The sequence below is a fragment of the Pteropus vampyrus genome, unplaced genomic scaffold, assembly GCF_000151845.1.
Source record: "Pteropus vampyrus isolate Shadow unplaced genomic scaffold, Pvam_2.0 Scaffold100, whole genome shotgun sequence".
NCBI lineage: Eukaryota > Metazoa > Chordata > Mammalia > Chiroptera > Pteropodidae > Pteropus > Pteropus vampyrus.
Genome location: NW_011888881.1, coordinates 1314617 through 1320857, shown reverse-complemented (window position 1 = coordinate 1320857; position 6241 = coordinate 1314617).

Here is a 6241-nt window from a genome sequence, read left to right as displayed (position 1 = left end):
ACCCGGGAAAAGACATTGCTGGGGAACCCAACTTCTCCCTGGCGTACTCGCGGGGCAAATTTGAGCCGCCTTTTCTGCATTGGTCCATTCTTGAATCTGGCGCTTAGCATCTCTCTGAATTTAGTGAGCATCTTCTGCTTTCATGAATCTCTGACTGTGTAAATATAGATGTTGTTTGGTCAGCACTCTCCCCAGCAGTATTTTCCAGGGATAATTCGCCTGCAGTAAACTCCGGAGGCAAACGTGTTTTCCCTCTAGCAGCCTCGCATGGGCAGCTGGTCTGGGCACAGGGACATAAATAACCTCGCTGCAGAGAGGCAGTTGACTCCACAGGGCGCCAGACTTTGCCGGAGCAGTCTTGGGCTTGACCGACTTCATGCTTTTATTGGTGAGTCTCCGAGTTCCTCTTGGAACTTGCTGTTGGCAAGCATGGTCCCCCTAGTTTGGGATCGTGGATCTTTATAGAGCTAGAAGTTCTTCGAGATGAGTTGGTCTCGTGGTTCTTAACCTAGAGTCCATGATGGCTTTGGGGCCTTACTCTGTAAATCCTTGCAAAGTATGTGTACATTTTAGAGGGGATGGGGGCTGTGAGGAAGGCTCGTAGCGTTCAGATTCTTAAGGAGCCTGTAATTCAAAAAGTTTTAAGAACTTCTGATCTAATCAAGGTCCCCTCATTACGATACAGTATGATACAGTAAATCCAGCATACGTACAGAATACACTTACATATCCTCAAGAGCATCATCAGACCTGCTGGCCACAAACTCGAGGGTTCCCATGACGTCAGACCCACTAGGGCAGCTCACAGACCAGTAAAGCACTGCGCTTATGATTAGAGCTTTATTATAGCACTCGGATACAAATTAGACCGAGCCCAAGGAAGAGACGTATAAGGTGAGGTCGCGTGGTGTCCAAGCACGGAGCTTCCGGCCGTCCCCTCCTTGTGGAATCCTGGACGGCATGACCTTCTCCTGGCTATGGCACGTGGCAGTGCTCAGAACCCCTCACAATTTCCAACAGGGAGGCTCAGCTGAGCCTTGATGTCTGGAGTTTTTAGTGAGGCTTGACCACATACTGCCCGCACGGCTGGCCGTTAGTCTCCAGCCTCTCCTGGAGATTCAGTTCCTTCAGAGGTTGGGACAGGTATGATGCATCCCAAAGCTCCTGTCCTTATTCACAGGCTTACACAGCTGGTGGTTAAGGCCCCAGGCAAACAGAGACGCTCTACCAGGCAGAGCATTCCAAGAAGCTCCCCTTGTGGTGGCTGAGGGCAAGGCCAGACCTGTCTTTGGGTACATTTGCTTTTTCAATATACAAACTGAATAAAGATTATGTTGAAACCATAGGTCAGTTTGGACAGTGTCGTCATCCTATCCATATTAAGTCTTCTAGGCCATGAACACAGTCTCTTTCCACTTGCTAGGTCTTTAGTTGCTACCCCGTTTTGTAGTTTTCGTTGCATAAGTCTTATACTTCTTTGGTTAAATTTATTCCTAAGTATTTTATTCTTTTTGACGATATTACAAACAGATTTTTTTCTTAATTTTATTTTAGGATTGTTCGTTACTGGTATATTAAAATACAATTGATTTTTTTGCATATTGAACTTGTATTCTGCAAACTGCCAAACTCATTTAATTAGTTCTAATTTGTGTGTGTGTGTGTGTGTGTGTGCGTGTGTGTGTGTGTGTGTGTGTGTGTGTGTGTGGTGTGACTGTCTATATACAATATTATAACATCTGCAAGTGGGGATAGTTTTACTTCCTTTCCAGTTTGGATCTTTTTTTTTTTGTTTATTTTTTGCCTACCACCCTGGCTAGAATGCCCAGTACGATGTTGACTAGAAGTAGCGGGAGCAAACGTCCTTGTCTTGTTCTTGATCTTAGTAGGTGAAGCTTTAGTGTGTCATCGTTAAGTGTGACGTTAGCCGTGAGGTTTTTGTGGATGCTCTCTATCGGGTTAAGGAACTTCCCTTATGTGCTTCCCTTGTAGAGTATTTTCATGCTTAAAATTTTAATAATGGCTGTGTTTAACAATAAGATTACAGAATTCTTAATGGTGTAACAAAATTGGCACTCTAGAGCCAGTAAAGCCAGCTCTAGCACATTACTTTCTATAAAAGCGTCGACAAGAAAGGCATTAGCGTCTAAAGAGAAGGGACCAGCCGCAGAGCACCTTGGGACCAGGGCAGGCAGATCGGGATAAAGCAGATGTACCTCGGGGATGTCTTTCCATCTTGCAGCACGTCCTCAGCCCGTTCTCACATCCATGGACAGGGCTTCCTCACGGCTCTCTTCAAACAATGTGATTCCGCCTCCCGGGAATGGCAAGTTGGAACTGGGAAGGAATCCGACCCAACCTTTATCACGGCCCTTCCCCCGAGACATTGATTTGTGAGACAACTTGGAAAGTGCTATACTTATGATTACAGTTTATTACAATGGATGTAAATGAACAGTCAGATGATGTGGTACATAGGGTAGAGTATGGGAGGGAACACAAAGCTTCCATGTCCGCTTTGGGTGAGCTCCCTGCTAGCACGTGGATGTGTTCACCACCCTCGGAGCTCTCCCGGACCTCCTGTTCCAAGGTTTTGTTTGTTTGTTTGTTTTGAATCGTGGTTTTATTGTGCAGGTGTGATAGGGTTCATCATGGCTCTCGGTGGCTGAACCCAATCTCCAACCCCGATCCCCTGGAGGTCAGGGAACGGGGCTGAAAGTTTCAATCCTCTAATATGAGGGTTTCCAACCCCCGGGCTGGACCAGTACTGGTCCTGGCCTGTTAGGAACTGGGCTGCACAGCACGAGGTGAGGGGCGGGTGAGCGAGCGAAGCTTCGTCTGTATCTGCAGCCGCTCCCCAGCGCCGGCATCACCGCCTCAGCTCCACCTCAGGTCATCAGGCGTTAGATTCTCATAGGGGCACCGATCCCTCATGACAAAATAATTGGGGACTACTGCTAATCACATGGTTGATTTCTCTGGTGACTAGAAACTATTTAGGGGCTACACCTTGGGTCACCTCATAAGCATAAACTTACATTTGGTTAAAAGGGGCCCATTATAAATAACGACAGACACTCTTATCACGTAGGAAATCTCCAAGGTTTTAGGAGCTCTGTGCCAGAATGGGACAATAGTGCGAACATGAAATATATATATTTTTATTATAGCACAGATGGCATCATGAGCATCATGCATAATAGAACCCAAAAGGCTCTAGATGGCGTTATCTTCCAGCAGAGAAGTTCCCCTTCCGTCTTTAGGCACACGGGGTGGAGGGCTGATGGGCTCGGTCACTCAGGGTTTTCTCTGAGCAGGGGCTGGGTGACAGTTCTGGCGAGACTCTCTGTACTCTAACACTGCTGTTCACCTGCGCTTCTCGCTTCTCGAGTGGCAGTCAGGTATTTGCTTCCTCAGCCCCGAATGACCGGGGAATTCGCTTTTCGGCTTAACTCTTTAGCTTCATGCCCCACGTAGCTTCAGAATTTTGCAGATGTCTTAAGGGAGCGATCGGCCATGTGTTCAGGACTCTGGAGTGTCCAATTTTATCTGTCTAGCTCCACAGAAACACCGAAACCGCTGGTTTCTGTTTTTCCCACAGTGGCCTCCAGCCAAGGGCCGCGCCTGGATTTTCAGCTCCTAGGGGAGCCCAGTGCTGATGAGGAGGCGTGGCCGTGGAGCTCAATCGATCCCTCCCTCCAGGATTGGCATCTCGTGCCCGTTTTGTGTGCCGTCTCCCTCCACGGCAGGATCTCACTCTGCCTTTTACAGCTTTTGGCCTTGTTCTTCAGCTTTCCACGCCGATCTCAGAATTCGATGAATATCATTGAGGTGCATATGGGGCCCCTTAATTCTCCAGTTTCTGGCTAAAAGGTGACGTTAACTTCTTTTCCCTCAGAAACAGCTCTGCCTGGGCCGCACTTGGATCCTCAGCTGGTGCTCAGAATAAGCAGACGTCCCCAGGGGAAAAACACGTATGCCGCTGTCTTTAATTCGCCTCCAAATAGTTCTCTTCCAGCTGGGATTTCAGTCCCTTTAACCCTTACTGTCTCTGTCATTCCATGTCCTTTCTCGTGATTTACCTGGCTTTTTATTCTTCGTCAGCAGGCGTGTTAGCCTGACATGACCTTCCACACCCAACAGAGAAGTGAAAATTCAGGCCGCAAAACGCGTCAGAAAAAGCCCCGGTTGCCAGTCGTGGCACTCTGACAGCCCTGTTTTTCCTGCCGATTTCGATTTTTCTGACATGATTTATTTTTTGACAAATGATCTGTCCTTTCTATGGCGTGAAGTTTCTAACTCGTCGTATTGCCGTAATACATCGTTAGAGATCAAATGTGTATTTCTTATTACAGTGTGTTGTAATTAGCACACGATTGTAACTCTGGGAGGTCAGGGTGTGCTCATGTGCCATGTTCTTGCTGCTTTAGGACATCTGGCTAGTCCGTCGTCTTGGAACACATGCGGTTGCCGGGCTTCAGGCCACGTGGTCACGATGACGAACCCCCGCGGGAGCCCCTCCTGTTCCCGCTGTGGAGACACCCCGTTCTGGAGCGCTCCTCGGCGCACGTGTTCACTGCTTCCTGCCGACACAGAGACGCTGGTACGTATCGCTGTTCTACGGACTGAATGTGCCTGACGGGAGCATGAGAAGCCACACGTATCATTTCTTTCCTACTTGTTAAAATCGGTAAAAGTTCATCAGTCTGTTCTATTCACTCTAGATTCGTATCGCTGCGTTTTCGTATTCTTTACGTTAAATTTCCTTTTTTGAGCCACCTTATTGGCTCGTGGCCTTTTACCCTTTCAGCTCGTTTCAATTAATTATTGTTATTTGCTCAAATAGACACAACTTCCTCAGTGAGACCTCTAAATTTTCGCCTTTGTCCTCTGTAATTCTTGGCACAATCATTACTTTTTGGAAACCGTGGATTTCTAAACTCATCGCAAGTTCGGTTTCCCCCAAGACGTAGGATCGGTTACCCTCCACCAAGTGCTGGTGACCTCTCCGGGAGGAGGACCAGAGGTCAGAGGCTGAGTGCCCGCGAGACGGCAGGTGCGTGAGAGCGAGCTGCTTTCACCGAGTCCCTCTGGATGGTGGCGGGACAGGAGACTTTCATTTTTATAATTATGCGTTCAGACACGTCTTTCCGATTTCGCTCGTTGGTTCCTGCTTTGCTCACACCATGAGCTTTATCAGCTACTGATACTTTTGCCCTCCTTGAAATCTGACCCCCATCCACCTGCCGCTTTTCACCCTTCCTGAGCAGCGATTGTGGTCGTGGCCTCGCTTGGGCGGGCTTATCCCTTTATTCTTGTTTTAATCTTATTTTTTAATTATTATTATTATTTTTTACCTATTGCCGTACTCTACATCCCGTGACTGGTTTGTAACTACGAGTTTGTACTTCTTCGTCCCTTCGCCTTCCTCACCCAGCCCGCAGAGCCCCTCCCCTCTGGCACTCACCAGTTTGTTCTCTGTATCTGTGAGGCGTTTGAGTTTAGTTTGGTCTTTTCTTTTGTTCCTTTGTTCCTAAACCCCGGTTGCTCGGTTGCTTGAGTAGCTCAAGTGAGCTTCTGCTTTTTGCAGCCAAAGGTCTTAACGCACACAAGCTCATTAGCTAAGGAGAAATCTAACGAGTTTGACAGACAGACTGGAGGCTAAGAGTTACTGACATCTGCATGTGAAAAAGAGTTCGAGGGATAACACTGATGCCGGCGAGCTTGACAGGGATGCAGGTCCGAGAAGGATCTGACCTGGAGCTCTGCTGACCAGTTCTCGTCTCATGCCGCGAGAAAGGATCCAAGGGCAAGACAAACAAGAAGCGGGAAGGAGCGAGGCTTAGTAAAGCAGAAGCTCACGCTTCGGAGGGAGGTGCTGGCAACACGGAGGGGTTCGCGCCGCGGGTGTCTGAGTTACGGGCTTTTGTTCTGTTTGGGGGCAAGGCCTGGAGACGGGGCGCTGGGTGCAGCCTTCTCACCTCCCGGTAGGCAGGGAGCTCAGTTTCCCCATTTTCTTCCTCATTCCCTCAGGCACCCCGCTTGTCTTGGTGTCAGGTGTGTGATGGGAGCCGTGGTATTTGCGATGCAGATGACATTATAATGATATTACAATTAGCCAAAGGTCGGTCAGGTCTCGGGAAAGCTGGTATCTAAGCTGGAAAGGACTGGTTTTGGCTTGTCTTCCCTTGCTGGAGCTAAAACAGAGCGAGAGAGAGAGAGCCGAGCAAAGGACAAAAGG